The 20,705-nt window shown below is 52.1% G+C and overlaps 1 pseudogene; it reads left to right on the top strand.

Annotated features, from left to right (window-relative positions):
- Positions 1 to 19,025: 19,025 nt before the first annotated feature.
- Positions 19,026 to 20,415, top strand: LOC115327743 (annotated as a pseudogene).
- Positions 20,416 to 20,705: the final 290 nt, after the last annotated feature.

Consider the following 20,705-nt stretch of genomic DNA (forward strand, 5'->3'; position numbering starts at 1 on the left):
TAAAAAATAATTGTCTGTAACTTGTTAATTGCAAAGGCGAAAACACCTCTCAGCATATAAATTTAATAGTGTGTGTTGATGCATTCTTACAGAGCAGGTCATTTCATAAACGTGATATGAGCAAACGCCACCTTGTCACATGAAAAAAAAAAACACTGCGATCAAATGCAAGCTATTGCCACGAAAGGACGTTTATCAAAGTCTTCAGAACTGTCAATTCGTAAAATCGTCGATTAGTACAAAAGGTTAAAGGTCGCAGGCGCTTCCTCGCTTAAAGTTGCTGTGATTATTCGGCGACCTAGGGCTGAAACAACTGCCCCTAGGCCCTACACACGACGTATACCTTTCGTTTCGATTCTTAGAAATTCCAACATTCAAATGCAGCTAGAAAATGGGGAAAATGTTATCCTAAAAGCTATATGGTAAGATCGTTGATTAGTACAAAACGTAAAGATCGTAGGAGCTTCCTCGCTAAAAGTTTATGATTACGCGGTTACCTGGGTCAGAAACAACTTCCCCAAGGTCCAACATGCGACGCATACAATTCGCATTGATTCTCAGACATCCCAACGTTCAAGCAAGGCTAAGAGTATGCGAAAATTGCACGGAAAATGTCTTATCGATCCTCGAACACATCCAGGAATACGAGCACCACTACGGCGATATGACTGATGCTGTCCCACAGGTGCTAATATTCAGAGCGATCTTGCACAGAAAAGGTATAAAGTCACATTTTTTCAGATCTTCACGTTATACCTGCGTCAGAGAGCACGAAGAAGTCGAAATCGTCGGCAAGCAGCGGCACATTACGACTACCGCGCACCGAACAAACTCGTATCCACCAGCTCTGGGCGCTGCCATCTTACCGGTGACATCACGGCTCTTGCGAGGTCACGTGACGAGTATTCACTCGGTCGCTAAGGGAACGGAGCCAGCTCAGCTCGTTGCTATGGTACCGCGTGTGACCAATCACGGTGAGAGGCGGCAGAAGGAAAATCGTGGCGTTACTCTGGCAGCTACGCTGCCATATCGAGTGGCTCTAGCGGCACCCTCCTATGGTTCAGCGCGCGTGTGTAGGTAGGCACTCTAGTTTCCTCTCGTGACGTCATTACCTCGCGAACAACAAGTTCGACGGTGTTTCTAATGAGCATGGTAAAAGCTTGGTATGATTGCGCTTTGAAACTAACACTGCCAAGACCGTCAAGATTGAAGTTCTTACATCACTGTTATTCCCGTCTATGAAACAGCCTTTGCTGACGTCATGGTCCGCATTCGGTCAATCAAGGCCGACCACAGCGACGCTTTCGGTCGCGCACGTCGCCGATAGTTATTGCAGCAGGCTCAGTTATTTTTATCTGGTACCATGCAAAGATGAGCGTCGAGCTCCTAGACTCACAGAAGCTCCTGCGTGCAATGAATATATGAGCGGATGAGCTTACCTTATTCAAAAAAGAAAAAAAAAGTAAAACCTGATCATGACGTCCTCTGCATTCGCAGACGACGTCATGACCGGGCCATGACCTCTGAAATCCCGAAGCACGCGCGCGAAGGCTTCTCCGGCCGCCTTATTCGAGTCGCTCCACAGCAGTGCGAGTGTTATTGCGCTAACTCCGTCGCTCGCCGCGACGGGGCGATGCCTGCCCACTCATAACAGAGGGGCTAGCCGTCAGCGTCGCAGGTAGAGATCTGCGCTGGTACGGGCCAGACCGCCGGCCACAGGCCGCCCCGGCCCGCGGGCCGGGCTCGTGCTTCACGGCTACATTCATAAAAGGCCGGGGCCGAATACGGGCCTTGCAGTCAAGTCTACAAGGGAGGCCAAAGCGGGCCAAGCCAACCATTACCTTTTTTTTTTTTTTTTTTTTTTTTTAGCGGCATGTTCTTTGGAAGCGTGTTCGGGGGTCGGAAGGGGAACCACAGTGGGGGATAAATAAATGCTGAAGCATGTGTGTGTGCGTGCATGTTTTTGTACGGTTCGGTGTGTGCAGCGAATGCTCTTCCAGAGGACTAGCGGCGCGGCGTTCCTTTTCGTTCCCGGCGGCGCTGCCATGATACAATCGCTTCTCACTGCCAAAACGCGCACACACGCGTCTACACACTGCGCACCCTCACCGGCGTAAACCATCTGTACGTACAAGTGCTTGCATCCCCAATATGGGTGAAAAGGTTCTCCTGAGGGGTACTTTTCCTGAACGATTGCTTGGGTGTAGAAACAAATGGTCCGGGAACAAACGGTCGCGGATCTAATGGCCCCGGAACTAATGGTCCCAAGTCCAAGGTGGGACAAAATGGTCCCGTAAGAAGGTTGTTTTGAAACTAAGTTATACCATGCAATATACTTCATCCGCTATACAATCACTGATTTCCTGGTGGAATGAAGGATCTCGTCTATATTTTGAGGCCGGTTACTTCCAAGGAAATGGTCGGCTATTGAACGTAGTTTCATTCAAATTCGTCAAAACATTTTTGAATGAAAACGTTTTGAAACAAAAAGGAATACCCCGAGTCATACTGTTAAAGCGAATCTATATCACATGAGCGAATGGCGTTTTAGCAAACCGCGAAATTTGGGCGAATCGATGTACGTTTTAGGAAATAACAGGGGTGCGTGTTATAGTCCCCCCCCCCCCCAGGGGGGGGAAGGAGGGAAAGGGAACGCGGCGCAAAGCGGAGGCTGCCATATTAAAACCGCTTACGTTGCCAGCATAGGTTTCGCAGTGGAGAAGTTGCTGCCATATACGGCGGACGAAGTTTTACTTTCTTTTTCGTTTTGGAAAGAATGTATTGTTGTGTTATATAAGTCCTCCTGCATACAAACAACGAAGTTTAATTATATTTGTCTTGTTTACTCGGCTTGAAACCCTAAAAACAGGTTTTGGCAACTTATTGCTTCCATCATTTTGGAGTACGCAAGGCAGTTATCTCGCTGTTCTGGTTTCGGTTACGAAAGCAAGGCAAAACGCTCGTAGTTCCCGCCCTCAGTACACTTGGACACCTTACACACTTTGACAACGGATAACTAGATTGTGGTGACGCACAATCACCAGCATTTTGGCGCTATAAAACCTCGTCGTCGTCTGCTTCAGGGAAGCACGGCCGCCCGTTGCACAGTCACGCGGGACAGAGGAACGTCCGTCGACCGACGCCGCCGAGGCAATAAAACCGCCGTTCCTTTTCTATGTTGGGATTCGCTCGTCACCACGACGCAGCATCCCACAAGATGAACAAGGATTTAGATTTGCTTCAGAGGTCACTTTCGCCGCTTCCTCACCGTCGAGCAGCCGGATCAGCTGACGGCAAGCCGCGGATGAAAGGCTTCGGCATCAACAGCCTAGAGCCACTACAACAGCCCAAGTGCACTCACGATGCGGGCGACGCGGGCTTCTGTCAATCCAGGGGCAGACCCAAGGAGGAGGCGGGAGGCGACGGGGGCGGCCGCCTACCCTACAAACAGTCGACTCGAACCCCCCCCCCCCCCCCGCCCCCTTCTTGGAGGGCGATTTGACATGGGTGGATTCCCCGAAATAAAACCAACTCCCGTCCTGCCAGGTGGTAGGAAGCTCGGTACTCAAGGACGAGGGTTCGAAATAGGGTAGGCCGCACCCTAGCAGGCGCACACACTTGGAGAACCACTCCGTCGCTTAGACTGAAGTCCGAGGCGGCGGTTTCAAAGCACGGCAGAAGTTAGAACCAAAAATCGGCGCAGCGGCGCACATCTACACTCTAAGAAAAAATGGAGGAAAAAAGTAGCAACGGCGCGTCTTCCTCCCTTCTACTGACGCGCCCCCAAGCGGACACGAGAAAAGGGGAGGAACGAAACGTTTTTCTCCTTCTCCAGGCAGACGGGAGAAAACTTTCGCCCTCCCGACTCACCTTCTTTCGGTTTCGTTTTTCGAGCAGGTTGCGCACGTTGTTTAATAAATAGCTGTTGAGTTGATTGAGCTTCAGCGGCAGCGAAGGCCGCCTGTAATTCCGTCTTCTAGTCTAAACGTGCAGAACATTTCGGTTGCATTGACGTTTTTATCACTGATTTTATCAAACGAGCAAACGAAGCCGCTAGAAACAGCGAAGCTCCGGAGCAGTGCCAGCAGCGCCACGTACACTGGGGGATGGCCGTCTCCGGATTGCGGGACTCGCGCGGTACGGAACTACAGTAGCGAAACCACGCGGAACTGTGTCGACGTTTTCGACGTAATGGAAACCGCAGGAACTGCGTCCAAGACAGGCAGGTTTTGCTGCCGGCTGCCTGGGTGCCTTCCGTCCTTCCGTGCTGAGTTCGGTTCTGTTTTCCGATGCCGAGTGCAACCGGCGTTCAACGTGGTTCTGTGTTTGTGCGTGTCAGCAACATAGCTGCAACGTCGTGATGGCAGTGTTGTGGGTTGTAAACAGAAGACGAGTTATCGCCGATGTGACCGCGTGTTCGCGTGTCAGTGGTGTAACAAGAAGATGAGATCGTAAACTGTTGAGCATTGATGCCGCTGGTCGGGCCGTGATCGGAGGGGGCGGGGTGTCGCAGGTTGACATTCCGCTTTACATTAAAAAGTTTAATACCACTTCAGGGATTACGTGCAATCGATCAACGTGCGGATAGTCATGTTGGAATGCTGGTCTGAACAGTAGAAGCTCCTATCGTACAGTGGCCAATGTGACTGTCGGAATTGTCTCGTCCCCGAGAGCGATTGCGCTCTGGGGCAAGGACTGAACAGTACGAAATCGTGACGGAAAGTACGTATATTTACAGTATGGAATTTCGGCATTAAAAAACAATAGTAGGTAAAATCGAAAAAAAAGCTACCCTTTACTTTGCTGTTCAAATATACTACGGTTCCTGGAGAAACTGCCCTCCAAGTTGCGCGCTGGGATGAGCGCTAGAAGTTTTCGGGCTCGCCACGGCGTAGATCCGTATACTTAACACCTGCCGCAAGTCGCGGCTTTGACTGCATTCAAGTTGATCGAAAAGCGATTTCTCAGACCGTGAAGCATCACTTCCAGCTGAGTGAATGTCCGCTCTACTGAGATTAATTCAAGACGGCAATTGGAGCTTTGCGCGAACAGCAGAAATAGAAAAACCAATAGAAATACAGGCTACGACGTGCCGTGTGGGGAAACAAAGTCATGGCTTCAAACCGCATTGGAGTGGCTTGATTTATTGGCTTTCAAATAATTACGGCATGATCGAGCGTTTACTTTTTAATAAGAGATTCATCCCCTGAGCCATTCAAAATACTCTCAGAGGTATGACATTGCTCGGAAAAAATCAACATCCTGGGAATATTGTTTATTGCTTAGGGTGTCACCGAAAAGTTCCGTACGTTCAAAACGACCAGTATAAATGACGGAAACGCAGAGCACGGTTGTAGTGTTCGGGTTAGTGTGGTGTTCCGCTGTATTGATAATTGTGTGTGCTGTGTATGTGCTCAATATATGTTCACTTGATGCTAGTAATAAGCGTAATGTGTGTATAGTAGAGGATCCCCAAGCGCAGCACTGGTCTGAAAATAGCTAATTGTTTCTTTTGTAGAACATGAATTGGGCGGTATTTAGCGCCACCTAGCCTAGCTACTTGCAATTACTCTGCTTGACCCCGCCATCTGGTGGCTAGCGATTTAACCTTTCACGCTACGCGATAAACAGCGGCTTCGAGTTTGTTCTTTCGAGAGCGGCTTTTGGTTTCGCGGATTGAGTTTGCCCTTCTCCGTGATGTGCGATTGACGAAGGAATTGTGACTCGAGGAGCACCAAAGGTAAGACGCAAAGTAACTGTGTATCGGTTTTCTCCGTTTAACATCGCAGTGCTGTCGACGAGAAGACAGAGTAACTGCTTTCGAAACGCAAGTTTCTGTACCTGTGGGGGGAATCTGGCTTCGGAAATAAACACAGTTTGCGGAAAGCTCGTGTTACGCTTTTATTTGCTGCTGCTCTCGTCCCGCACAAGAGACGTAGCGTCCTCGTCAAGCCTTATTGGGCTCGATTTGCTCGATTCGGGGCCGCCATATTGAGATGAGAGTGACGGAGGAACTTTGCTCCCCTGCTTCAGGGACGAACGTTTCTCCCTTTCTAAAGGAACATAGGTTACAAGACCGTTCCTCCCCTAAGGGAGGACTATCCATACCCTTTTTTCTAAGAGTGTAGGGGCCGTCGGCGCAGTGTGGTTCTGCGGCGGTTAAAACAAAAGGCGCAACCGGAGCCCTGTTTATCTTGCTTTAGAGTTTAGATTTTTCCTCCCCCCTCGCCCCTCCCCCCCCCCCCAAAAAAAAAAAAAAAAACGGAGTTCTGGATCCGCCCCTGGGTCAACCGGTAGCCCAGCACAAACCGCGTGAACGTTCCAGCTCTTCGTCATGACACGCTGTTGCAGAAAGCAGGGTAAAATACAACTACACGTACCACCGAATCAAATGCACTGTTATCGTAAATATTGGCTTGTGATTGCGCCTTTGTAGATCATCTTATTCGTTTTGCTGGAGAGACGCAACCGACGGGCATAACAAAATCATTTGCGTATTCCGCATACCTCGCAAAAGCACTTACCCAGTAACCTTGCGAAAAGCGCGAAACACGGAGTCCGCACCGCCCTGACTTTCCAGTCAGTTTGTACCTGCTAGTAGGTATTTCTAGTGAAACTGCAACTTGAAACTAGGGGCAATGCCAGAGAGAAAAGCGACGAAGTTGAGAAAGCATGCTCGCTCTCTCCAATTTCTGAGCTCTCAAGTGATTGTACCATAATAAATTCACCAACACCTTTTTCCAAAATAAAGAAAAAACGCTACGTTCACTACGTAAAAAATGGTCTCAGTTCATGCATCCGTAGGCAGGTAGGAAACGTTGCCCTAATTTATTCACACCGCATGACGAGCGCAACAAATTCACACGAGATTTACAAGAAAATATCAGTGGTGACTTATGTTTCTCTGAAATTCTGTATGACCGGTCGTTTGCAGTAGAGTAACTGTATATGCTCCGCTTGCTGCAAGCAGAGCCTATACAGTTACTCTAGTTTGCAGGACCGAATCATCTACTGGGGCGGTGTGCGTCGCTGTGCAAACGCCAACAACACGAAGCATAACAACGGCAGGTCTAGGTCAAGAATCCGTAGTCCATTGTTCAATTAAAACGACGTAATTTTGTTGAAAACGCCCGCAGCTTTTTACTCACGGTATGCGTCGAGAATCTTCCACATTTTGAAACGGAACGAAGGAAGATTTACTTTTAAAAGCGCTCGCTGCGTCCTCCCGGACCAGTTGGACCGGATCAGCTGACAACGAGGACGGAACTGAACCCGTTGAATTTTAACGCCACAATAACCAATTTGCGCTTCGTGTTAGTATGGGATTCTACCTCCAAGCACCGCACGACACACCACGAACGTTTCAACTCTTTGTCGCATCGCCGTGTTGCACCAAACCTATCTCTATGCACCAAACAGAACAAGATCGCCGAAGTCAACGGAGCGCCGTCGTGAACCTTGACTTGTGGTTGCGCACTCGTGGACCCTGTGACTCCCTTCGCTTTCTAAGCACGCACGACGATTACGAATGATACTTTCCGTCTTCCGGGACCATCACAGGGGCACTTTTCCGGTCTCGTCTTCGTTACATGTGCTGGCAAACCGCGTCAAACGTGGTCAAACCGAAGCGCCGAAGCAATACCGGCGCCATGTTGAAACTTGAACGTGCGTTGTTGCTAGATTTTCTCCGACCAAACAAAAACAACGAAAGCAAACCGGCTCTAGCTTCCAGCGTACATCGGCGTTGCGCCGTGGCTCCGTCAGCTCTAACTTAAAGACGACCTACAGATGCAGCAACACTGGTCTCAAGTTTTAACATGGCGGCCCCCACGGAGCGCCGTAAATTCTGAGGAGGGTGCATTGGAAGCGGCGGCACCTTCCCCCCCCTGCCCCCCCCCCCCCCCCCCCCGGCGCGCTGCGCTTACGCCGCTTTGCGGCGACAGTCTGCGGCGGCTCATTTAAAGGGGCGATGCAACAATTCTTGTACTTTGCGCAAATACTGCTTAAAACGGGTTTCTCACGTTAATGACCTATGAAACATGCATTCGTTTTTTACCCCACGCAATAAAAGTTCCAGAAACAAAAATTAAAAAAAAAACGAGCACCGTTCACCCTCTCAACTCGCAGCCAGAGCAAGCGGCCAGAAAAAGAAGAAGACGATCAGCTAGAGTGCGGACGTGTTTTCCTTAGCTCAGTTTTTCTGCTCCTGAATCACCTCTTCAACTGGCCCCACCGGGGCCAACCACCTCCCCGGTGATCATCTTCATCAGGCTCATCAGAGGTACCAATATTCTCGCCGTCCAAAGCTCCTGGACGATTGCCTGTGGCATCGGCCGGCGGCCGATGCCACGGACAACCGCTAGGGCGAGATGGCCGAAACACCCTACGAGAGCATGGATCAAGACCCTAGGTACAAGTCACTCTGAGATCACGAGTCCCCGGGAGATACGTCGGAACTCCAGGGATTTCGAACCCATACAACGGGAGAAGGGTCTGGAAGCTTCCAGGACTGCTCCATAGTTCATCAGGCCGAGGGAAGCAACCTCCCATGGACCGAGACTCTAAGGCGGAGGGACAAGACGAGATCAGCACGAAATCTAAAAAAAAACGATAACGTTCCCGAAGCTTCGACGGGCGAGAGCGTGAGGAGCAACATGGCGGCAGACACTGGTGAAGGCGGGAAAAAACGGATATCCCCGTCGGCTTTCCCAGAGAACCCGGCAAAAAATGGCGGCTCCCAGACCAAACGAAAGCCGGTGGCCGAAAGACTCCCACCACTTCCCATGCATCACTACAAGGTAGCTATTAGGCCCTTCGATGGGCTCACACTCGCCGAAAAAGCTCCTCAAGAGATGATGAACGCAATAGCCACAGCGTGCGGCCTCAAGGAGCAGGAGGGGGAAGATTCCACAATCCGGATCCGCAAGGACCAGAACCTAATGATCTTCAGTACACCCGACGTCGGTACGGCGGAAAGAATGGCCCAAGTGAAACACCTAAGTTTGAACGGGCAGGACTACGACATTGGAGCCTACATCGCCGCTCCGGACGACTCCTGCAAGGGAGTCATAACAAAGATCGGATCCGGGTTCAGCACCGAATATTTCAAGGAGAAAATCAAACCGATGGGACCCAAAGGCCCCAGAGTCCTCAACGCACGCATGATGGGCAAGTCTCATGCGGCGCTCATCACATTCCAAGGAATCAGGGTTCCACGCTTCGTACGCTTCGGAATGGTGGAATGCCGGTGCAAACCCTACTTCCCCAAGGAACAGGTCTGCGATGTCTGCCTTCGGCTAGGGCACAGAAGAGACGTATGCCCCTACCCCGAACAGAACAAGTGCTCTACATGAGGCCTCCTCAACGGAGGTATGGAGGAGCACGAATGCTCACCCTACTGCATACACTGCAAGGGAAAACATCCGTCCAACGATCCCAAATGCCCGGCGAGAAAGCGTGAACCGTATAACAAGGGCCGGCTCCAGGACCAGCAGAGGGCGCAACAGCAACAGAGACGGAGACAGTTCAAGGGAACCAAGGAACAGCAGAGCCAAACAATACCAACGCTAGAAAGCCGCTACAGCAATGGCAGCTAGCGGCAACTTGCACCGCCAACGATGACCTCGCAATTCCACTGGCCGGCGCTGGAAAGTAGAGGAGTTGCTACAAAAACCGTTACGCTCTTTTGGCCAACGCGGGTCCGGAGAGCTACGCAGCGGCCCTCACACAGGCACCGGGATGGAACCCGCGGAACCAGCATTTCTACCACGGACCAACGATGGGAATACCCGTACCGAGCGAGTACGAACCGGCACCGGGGACATCGGGAAAAAAGAAAAAAACCAGAAAGAAAACCGAACGGACGGCACAAGATCCGCAGGACCAAAGAGAAGTCCAGGGCCCCACAGCAACAGGCAGTCCAGACCGAGGACAGCAGGTGAGCCGAGCGGGGAGTCTCCCCAATCCTCTATCACCACACCCCATCCCACACACACCACACAAACAAACACCCAAGTGCGCCCGAGATCGACAACAACAGGGGAATTAAGCACCAAACCACCCCCGGCCAAAAGAGCCCTAATCGAACAACAGAGCAACAAAATTCAAAACGAACCAGACTTCGTAAGGCGTGAGGAATTCTACAGTGAGGCACAAGCTCTCTACGCAGAATTACAAACAGCTAAATTCGAACTAATGCAAGCACTCTATCTGGTTCTCAAATAGACGGGTCTAATCAACAAGCTAACGACCTTTAGCCAAACAGGGAACCCGATAGTCTTGCAGGTTGTCGCGGCCCAAACACCCAATCCGAATGTGACCGAGGCCAAACAACCAAACCCGAGCGTAGCTTGCTGCTCCCAAGATGGAAACGGGGTGAGGCAGTAGTGACGGCCACATGTATATGACCGGAACTAACACCGAGCGCAAGGCGGTGGAATTGGGTCTCGTGTGGCAGTGGAACTACAGAGGCTACCGCCGTAAACGTGGAGCACTAACGCAGTTCCTAGCGACACGAGATTGCAACCCTGTCGCTATAGCCCTACAAAAAACAGGCAACGTACTCTCGCTCTCAGGTTACGTAGCCTTCCGCCAGGAAACAGAAGACGAAGACGAGGAGCCAAGAGTCGCCACACTGGTAGCCAAACACGTTCCCGTAATAGAACACAAACTCGCTGCGCCCGCACCTCACGCTGTCACGATCCTTCTAGAACGTGGACGAAGGGGGCCGAAGCACCCGCCGAGAAGAGACGACACGCAGCCTGGTTGTGAGGGTGAACGATGACTGACCGGAGCGACGTACGCTCCACGGCGTTTATTGGTGCGGGAACCAATGTTGCCCGCCGAGCCTGGCGGCCACAGACGGGCGGACTGGAGGGGGCGCTACCTACTTGTTACATTTCCAATGTTGCCCGCCAAGCCTGGCGGCCACAGACGGGCGGACTGGAGGGGGCACTACATACTTGTTACATGTAACAATTATATAACGCCCCCTCCAGTCCGCCTGTCTGTGGCCGCCAGGCTCGGCGGGCAACATTGGTCACCGCACCAATAAACGGCGTGGAGCCTACGTCACTCCGGCCAGTCATCGTTCACCCTCACAACCAGGCTGCGTGTCGACTCTTCTCGGCGGGTGCTTCGGCCCCCTTCGTCCACGTTCGAGAAGGATCGTGACACTGGCGACGAGGAACCGTGGCACTGGGGGCCACCAACGTGCACGGTTCGGCCCACGCCGCCGAGAGAGTCTGAACACCGCCCCCCGCTCCTGTCGCCATGCCGCTGTACGGGAGGCTCGAGCCGTTCGAGGGAGATGAGTCCGCCTGGCCAGTCTACGAAGAACTAGTCCACGTGTTCTTCCGGGCAAACGACACGCTCGAGGCGAAGCAACGGGACATCTTGGCCAGCTGCGGGACCCGCGTCTTCAGCCTCCTGCTCGACCTCCTCAAGCCGGCCACGCCGCACGTCAGAACGCTGGGTAGGCTGCTCGCTACGCTGCGCTCGCACTTCAGCCCGGCGCCGTCCACGCTCATGGAGCGGTTCCGCTTCAACAACTGGAGCCGCCGGGACGGGGAGACCCTCGGGCAGTTCGTCGCTGCGCTACGAGGGTTAGCGAACACCTGCGCCTTCGGCGACCAGTTGGACTCGCTACTCCGGGGCCGGTTCGTCTGCGGCATCAACAACCCCGCCATGCAGACGCGACTCCTGGAGCTCCCCGACTCCTCGCTGGACGACGCGGTGAAGGCAGCGCTGGCGATGGAAGCAGCAGCTGAGGACGCCAGCGAGATAGCACGTGCTGCCGGCTCCCCGTCAACGGAAGCGGCGATGAGCAAGATGGCGGCAAGGAGCGGTGCCTGCAGCCGCTGCGGTGCTGCCCACTCCCCCTAACAGTGCCAGTTCGTCCAAGCACAATGTTTTACGTGCGGGAGAACTGGGCACCTCGCATGTGTCTGCCGAGGGGGGAGGACGAGCGGCGGCCAGCAGCAGCAGCAGCCTGGTCCAAGCCCGGGTTCCAGCCAAGCCCGCGGCCAGGGTGGTCGTCGCAAGAGAACGCGGCGGGGACGAGCGGCACCAGGTCCGGGTACCTCCTCAGCCAGGGTCCACGTCGTGGCCGAGAAACCGCAGATTTTCGACGTGTGGCACACCAATAGACTTTCATCGTCTGTGCCAACTTACTTGGTGTCTGTTAAAATCTGTGGCCACCCTATCACTATGGAGCTGGACACAGGGGCCAGCGTGTCGGTCATGCCCGGGAAGCTGTTCTAGCAGACCTTCCCTGGCGTGTTCATCGAGGCGTCGGACGTCATGCTGCGCAGCTACTCCGGGCAGCTTTCCCAGGTCCAGGGTCGGGCCCAAGTCGGCGTTCGCCTTGGCGACAGGGAGGCAATCCTTCCCCTTTATTTAACCAAGGGGTCGTCGCCGACGCTGTTGGGCCGGAACTGGATTCACTCGCTGGGTGTTCGGCTGCCGGAGTACCAAGAAGCTGCCCTGCACGTGGTGAAGGACGCCCCGAGCCTCCTGACCAACTTCCAGTCCCTGTTCCAGGTGGGGGTGGGCACCTTCGCCGGCACGACGGTTGGCATCCACGTTCCTGAGGCAGCCCGGCCTCGGTTCTTCAAGCCGCGTCCGCTGCCGTTCGCCCTGAAGGACGGGGTCACCCAGGAGCTGCAACGGCTGCAGCGCGAGGGTATCCTGGTGCCCGTCAAGACCTCTGAGTGGGCTACACCGGTTGTTCCAGTCCTCAAGCGAGACGGCCGCGTCAGGCAGGATCTGCGGGGACTTCAAGGTCACCATCGACCCCGTCGCTACCGTCGAGAAGTACCCGCTACCTCGGGTAGAAGATCTCTGGTCGGCTCTGTCCGGCGGACAGAAGTTCACCAAGCTCGACCTTCAAGATGCCTACCTGCGGCAGGTGCTCCAGGATGCCGCCCGGAAGTATGTCACCATTTCAACAACCATGGGACTCTTCCAGTACACGCGCCTACCGTTCGGCGTGGCCTCAGCCCCAGCCATCTTCCAGAGAGAGATGGATAACCTCTTCAGGGGCATGAGGCACGTGGCGGTGTACTTGGACGACATCCTGGTTACCGGTACCGACGACGGGGAGCACCTGCAGAACCTGCGCAATGTCCTGACACGACTACAGGACGCCGGTCTCAAGCTGAGGCTGGACAAGTGCGTGTTCCTGACCCCCAGCGTGGAGTACCTGGGACACATCATCTCCCAGGCTGGCTTGGCCCCGGCTCCCCGCAAGATTGAGGCCGTGCTCAAGGCGCCGAAGCCCAAGAGCAAGAAGGAGCTTCAGAGCTACCTTGGCCTCATCAACTTCTACAGGAGGTTCCTGCCCAACCTGTCGACGCATCTAGAGCCGCGGCATCGCCTGCTTCATGATGGGCAGCAGTGGGTTGGAAGAAGGAGCAGGACGGCCTTCCAGCACAGCAAGGAGTTGGTCGTTAAGGCTCCAGTGCTGGTGCACTTCGACCCGGCCAAGCCTGTAGTCCTCACTCGATGCGTCGCCGTACGGGGTAGGAGCCGTCTTGTCGCACCGGGGTCAGGATGGTCAGGAACGCCCTGTGGCGTTTACTTCTCGTCGGCTCCATGCGGCAGAGCAACGCTGAAGCCAGCTCGACAAGAAAGGCTTGGCCCTCATCTTTGGGGTCCAGCGCTTCCATCAGTACCCGTGGGGCCGGAAATTCGAGGCGGTCACAGACCACAAGCCGCTGCTGGGGCTGCTGGGGCCTGACAAGGCGGTCCCAGTGCAAGCATCGCCTCGTGTGGTGCGCTGGGCCTTGACGCTGGCGGCCTACAGCTCCAAGCTGGTCTACCGCCCTGGGAAGAACCTGGGACCTTCCGACGCCCTGAGCCGCCTGCCGCTGCCGGAGGTGCCTGCTGCCGTTCCAGAGCCAGCTGACGTGGTGTCTTGAGGAGTGTGGCGGAAACCACCCAGCAAAGACTGAAGGGACACACTGCTGGAAAAAGGATCCAGCCAACACCGAGGAATGTGAGGCCTGAAGCGGTACCATACGTGCAGAAACTCTCGCATAACCTCAAAAAGGTTGCGAGCAGACATGGGGTGCCGGTTATGTTTACCGCTCCGACAAAACTCGGCCAACTCTGCCCCCGCATTACTGGAGAAAGCAGACAGAAGCGAGGATGCACCACAAAGCATGCCAGGCCGTTTGTTGGCTGCAAAACAGAGGTCATTGGTGAAATCCCGCTCACGTGTGGGAAGACATACGTGGGGCAAACGGGAAGGTGTGCCAACGACCGTCTCAGGGAGCATGCTCAAAATTTAAAGACTAATGACGGGGCACATTTGCCTGCACACTGCAGAAACTGTGAGTGTGAGCCACGTTTTTCTGACACTGTAATTTTGGGCGGGAGCAAGGGACAAAAACACGTGAGTTGTTGGAAGCCTTCTTTATCAAAAAGAAAGGCGACCTATGTGTGAGCGATTCCTCGATAAGTTTGTATAAGTCTGAAAAACGCTTCCTTGATAAGTTTCTGTGACGAGCGTGTGATAGTGACACGACGCATGCGTGGACGCATTGAAGTTAACGATATATCTGTATGTTTTCTGAAGGTTTCCTCAATACAGTTGTAAGTTGCGCTCGTGTCTGTGTTTTCTCTCTTGTGTCCGTCTTTTTTGCGCAAAACCATGTATCCAAACGTTCACCAACTCGCCCAACAACAAGCTATTTCACAGGTGGTGTTGTTCTTCCGGTCTTCATCTTGAAGAGTGGCGACGTCGTACATGTTCTACCTTTACGGGGGAAACTCCGGTCGCCGTCGGCGCACAGTCAGGCAAAGGGAAGAATTCGCACTGGATGCCTCAGAATAGGGAGCACAAGCATGACGGAAGGGGCCATTGACATACGTGCCATCAAAGTACTCCGGCAGGTCGCCGATGTCACCGGTAGGCTTTTCCCTGATGTAGTTTAGTCCTTCGGGCACAAGCTGTGGTGGAAGGAAGGCCATTCTATCCAAAATTCCGCACAGCTTTCGAAATTGGCCATCTATGTTGGACTTCTCCAAGAGACCCAACTCCCTTTCCTTCAAAATATTTCTGAAAATTCGCAAGCCGATGATGTGTATAGTATAGATTTGCTTCAGTTTCCCTTTCGCATCACCCTGACGTAATCCTTGACTGCAAATAGACGCACAATGACGGAAAGAATTTAATTTTCTTAGCAATTCACATCAACTATTACCTTGAACCACAAGAAAACCCACGCATTAGTAATGAAGAGACATTAGAGAGTTTTAGTATAGGAGGTCTCAACGCTTTGGGTAACCCAAAGCTTTGGGGTACCCAACGCAACGACATCTCACGCAGCGTGCTTATAGAATAGGGTTTGTGACGACGCAACGCGGCACGCTCGACTTTTTCGCATGCAGCGCCATTGTGGACAACGGACAAACTTCTTAACAGTGAAAAATTATTAAAACGCAAAACATTTCCGCCGAAACGACACTTTATTGTGGCTTGCGGTTCAAATCATAGGGAGGGTAACACCAGTTGGAACGGCACAGCAAGGCCCATCTGCCGACCGTCTGTGAATCAGAAGATTTACTTCTCTGGTCAACAAGAGAGTGCACGCCCTCAAATACCAGGCTATCATGTGAGCCAATGGAATTATCTGAGAACTGGACGGGCCATTCCCCGGTCACAGGCACGACGCTGGTAGGTGTAGCTTGCTGTTAGCTCATCCTGTAGCTGAAGCAGCACGACAGTTATAGAAAGTTCTATAATCAGGGGTCCCAAAGCCTTGGGGCCCCAAAGAAATAGGGGCTCAGCACTGCGCATGCGTAGAACCCAAACTCCGTTTGGGGTTTTGGGTTGGCTCGCGCCCCCAACGTGAAATTCGAGAAATAACGTGGGGCCCCCAATTGCTTGGGGCCGGGTTGTATATCAGCAAACATGGCGGCGCCCTTTTCGCTCGCTTCGGTGCAAATTCGTCATGGTCGCTGCAGTATTAGCCAATTTCATTGCCATTGAATAGTGCAACCGGCTTTCGCTTTGCTTAATCTCGCTCAAGTCACAAAGAATGAGCGGTGTACTCGCCCCATTTTAAAGATCGTACCTGATTCTGGCCGGTCCTAAGCCTAAACATACATCGTAACTGTTGACATGGTGACGTATTGCTACTCCGCGGCTAAAGGCTCGTTCACACAGACCCGTTTCTTTCTTTTTCTTTTTTTTTCACGTTAAGTTACGAAAAGTAACCGGGAAATCTGTGCTTCGTGTTAAACTGTGCCAGCAGCAGGTCGACCCGGTCGCGGATGGCCCGCGTGGGGAAATTTCTTCCGATTGCTTCGGGGACCCTTTCGGCCATTCAAGTCCATCTCCTGGAATCCTGGAATGAGTTAGTGGCATACACTTCGCGTAGCACATAAATGTCATCGTCGATCGAGAAGCGAACGCGCGCGGGAGCCTTCTCTTCCTCCATTTTCTTTTGGCCTTGGATCGGCCTCGGCTCGTTCGGCCATCTCATTTCGGGTGTAGCCGAAACAATCCAATCCGTAGCGCTCTATTTTGGCGCTTCTTCTCGTAGTAACATAGAGAGTTGAGCTAGCTTGTACATAGAAGACATACCTAAAACAGCGCACAAGTACAGGAGGAAGATAACAAAACACAGGAGGGGGCACTGACTCCCAACTTATGTATTGTGAAAGAAAGAGAAAGAGGAAGCTTCAGATATGAAGCCCACGTTGTTGTTTTTCTTTCTTCTTTTTTTCTCATCTTTTTTTTTTCTTCGTGACCTTATAATGTCAGTTTTCTCCTTTTCTGCTGCAACTTAGTAATTTATGTTTTTATTCTTTCTTCTTTATACCTTGTTTGTGCGCGTGGGCTTCATGTCTGAAGCTTCCTCTTTCTCTTTCTTTCACAATATATAAGTTGGGTGTCAGCGCTCTTTCCTGTGTTCTATTTTCTTTCTCCTTTGCTTGCGCGCTGTTTTAGGTATGGCTCGTTCTCGATATTTTTGGGTGTGCGCTTTGACCATATGCAGCCAAAGATTTTGGCCTTCAACTACGCCGAGACTGAGACGAACGCGAGCGCGCATACTCTGCGGGCAGTTGCACTATTTAGATCTGAGCTGGAGCGACTTTGAAGCCTTGAAATACTTGTTTTCAAGATGCAGGTATCGTGCCACCGAGTAGCATACGTTGGCATGTCAACGGTTACCGCGTATGTTTAGGCCTAGAAACGGGCAAAATCGGGGACGATCTTTAAAATGGGGTGAGCCCACCGCTCATTCTTTGTGATTTGAGCCAAATCAAGCAAAGCGAAAGCCGGTAGCACTATTCACTGGCATTTAAATGGGCTAATACTGCAGCGACCATGACGAATTTGCTCCGAAGCGAGCAGAAAAGGTGCCGCCATGTTTGCCGATGCAACCCGACCCCAAGCGCCAACCCAAAGCCCCAAACAGATTTTGGGTTCTGCGCATGCGCAGTGGTGAGCCCCTATTTCTTTGGGGCCCCCAAGCTTTGGGGGCCCCTATTCTAAAACTCTCTATTGTGCCTTACCTTTATGTGTGCGTTTAGCGTGAATAAGCACAATGAAAAAGCGAGGTCATCGAAGGGCGACTTCGCATCTTCGGTCACTCTTCAGGTTTCAAAAAATTGGTTCCCGAAGTTTCCTGGGTGTGGCAGAAGGTTGCTGTGGCATACCTTGAGTCAAGAAAGCTTGATCTTTTCAGCTCCGCTCAAATTCTGTGACCTAACTTTTGGTCCCAAATCGTTGCTTCTCTGCCTGTTATGGCTTATCTGTCGACGCCTTTGCATGGGATGGTGTGCCGGTTCTCCTAAAAATAGTGCAATGGCCATCCCGTCCGCACTCAATCCCAGCCCGTGTTTTGCCCGGGTATCAAAAAAAAAAAAAAAAACTGAGGTGAGCTTTTGTCTGGGTCTGTGAAAAAACGGGTCAGCTTCTGTCCGGTCAGCTTTTGTCCGGTGATCTTTTGTCCAGTGAGCTTTTGTCCGGTTACCCAGTGATACATGTACCAAAAACTAGACGTTTACAAGATAACGCCTCACCTTTTCAAGCAGTACCTACAATTATCACGAAGTTTATAAAAAAAATGGCGAAATCATTGCGGGGTGGCCGTACCTTACTACCATAGGGTTTTCCCCAAAGCCGGGGTCACATTGCTTATACCTGCATACAAAAGACAGTCTGCAAACGGATCAAACACTAGTCAACACGAGATCTGAGCTTCTAATGCAGCAAGGCAACGAGATCTGAGCTTCGAATGCCGCAAGGCAAAGAGTTCAAGGAGACACTTGGCACGCGGAATTTGAGCCACGGATATCGGGGTGAGTGATATCTGCAGACTGCCTTTTGTATAATGTATAAGCAGTAGGACCCCGGCTTATAGGTACTTCCAGTTGAAGCAAACACCGCAATACGACCCGCGAAAATTGCGTATCATATATTAAAGATATTAAGAGAAGGACAACACAAACCTCAGTATAGAGTAACAAACATCGTGCTCAGGGTCAAAAAGCTACGCCAAACAACGTGGAAAGATTTAAAAAATTGCAGCATGATTTTTTTTCTTTAGGGAAATCCGATTTTTTTATGTACGGAGCTATTTTTTTTTCTTATGGAGTTTTATCCGCGCTACAGGTTGCAGTCAAATATATCAAGAGGCGCACTTGTAGCGCTAGCCGCAACATGTTTCCTTTGTAGTCAAGGTAGTCGTCGAGTAGATGACAAAGCAATATTTTCATTGCTCAGGTAAAAGGTCCGCAACTATGCTGCACATCGGTTTCTCACGCCTATTACTCATGAAACACACAACATTAGCATGCGTTCAATTCAGAGGTTATTTATTCCACTTTGGCAATGATCCCAGATGTTGCAAAGCACGAACGACGAAAGCACAACAGCTTGTTGTGTGTCCTTGTCGAAGACAGCATGCACTCTTCTTGGATAAACATGCACGCACCTGTTGCAATTTCTTCGTTTCTCAAGCAGCTCAGCCATAAAATCCACCGTAGCCACCATATCCCCCGTAGCCACCATGTCCGCCGCAGCCTCCATATCCGCCATAACCGCCGTACCCGCCGCCGCGACCGTATCCGCCGTAGCCATAGTGCGCCCGCTGGTTGTCGTACTGATGGGTGTAGGCGTGGCTGTAGCCACCGTGGCCATAGTCGCCGTGTCCGTAGACCGCACTGGCTACGGAGACGACCACGAAAACGATGAGGCAGTACAACTGAAAAAAAGCAAAGTTTTGTGTTAGCCCTCATCCTGATGCACAAGCTTTTCTCTCCCACACTGAAAGAATCAGAAGAGGCGGGCCATGCTAAGTTGCGATCAACTTGTCATTACTCCCAAGCCAGTCAGGCTGCAGCCCTATATGAACGCCGAAGAACAAATTACGGAGGAAGACAAGTCAACAAAATGAGCGACACCCAACGTTTCTTAAGTTGTTGGTGATTACATATGTACAGCTACACGTGTCTCTTAGGCGTCGACACTAACAATAAACGTATTTTTGTTTTTTTCAAAGTTATATCTTGAAAAGCCAGCTGTGAACAAGAAAACGTTCTTATACTTCCACGCTCTGGCGTTTAGGTTGTCGGTGGACACGTGCAAATCGTCCGGGCCGAAGCAGTTCATTCATAGTTACCACGGCATCATTTACATAGGAGTACCGGTGCAATTCTCGGCACAACTATACGGGGAGGTGATGCTAACTAGCCCGTTTCAGAAGAAGTCACATCTCCTACGGCTATCCTACGCGGAGGATAGCCAGGAAGGGCTATCCTCCGCCACGTCGGCTACGACACGGACAGCCTCCCTCAGATTCCGCTTCTCAGCCTCGAAGAAACTACAATCCAGCTCACCACCCTCGCCCCGCTTCCCCGGAACATGGGCAAGGATTACGAAGCGCGGCGACGACAACATCGGGCCAGGGAACATGAAGTCTTTGTCAAAGACTGTACAGTCGACACGCCTACCTTGTTCGTCTACACGGACGCAGCAATTGGCAAAGACGACCAAGCGAGCATTGGAATACATATATTAAATACCATGACCACATCAAGCCGCCGAATCAACGAAGAACGAAGTACGAAGGAAGCGGAACTGCAGGCAATCCTTGAGGGTGCACGTCAGGCCGTGTGTCAACAGAATGCATACTCAGATCCGTTCGATTTTATATGGGTCTTCACCGATTCCAGAGACGCCTACGCTGAGTGCCAGGACGTCAGCTAATACAATACGACGGTCCGCCAGCTGAGGACACTCGCTCAGCTCCTGGCCCTCGCTGGGCGAACACTTTCGGTTGGGTGGGTGCCGGGTCACTCCGGCATCCACGGAAACGAAGAGGCCCACAACGCGGCCAAAGCAGCGCTAGAATCTGCGCCGGTGCTTCCAAATCAGGACCAACCGGGTGTCAGTCGTGAAGGGAAAATAATGTCCTCCCTTCAACCCAGACGCATTTCTGTCCCTGAAAAAGAAGCGTCGAAGGGAAACCCTCGCTACCCAAATACGACCAGACCCTCGCGGAACCCTCCCGACAGGCTTCAGTCGGGCCGATAGGGTAATCCTGCGGCGTATTAGAACGCGCACCGTCATGACTCCGGCTCTTCAGTGTAAGTTTGGCCTCACAAGACGACGAGGACACCCAGACGGCCCGCCACCCGTTGTCGCAGGAGAGTGCGACCGGTGTAAGTCGGGACAGCAAGCTACGCTG

Source organism: Ixodes scapularis, unplaced genomic scaffold (genome assembly GCF_016920785.2).
Source record: "Ixodes scapularis isolate PalLabHiFi unplaced genomic scaffold, ASM1692078v2 PGA_scaffold4__175_contigs__length_147842914, whole genome shotgun sequence".
Classification (NCBI taxonomy): domain Eukaryota; kingdom Metazoa; phylum Arthropoda; class Arachnida; order Ixodida; family Ixodidae; genus Ixodes; species Ixodes scapularis.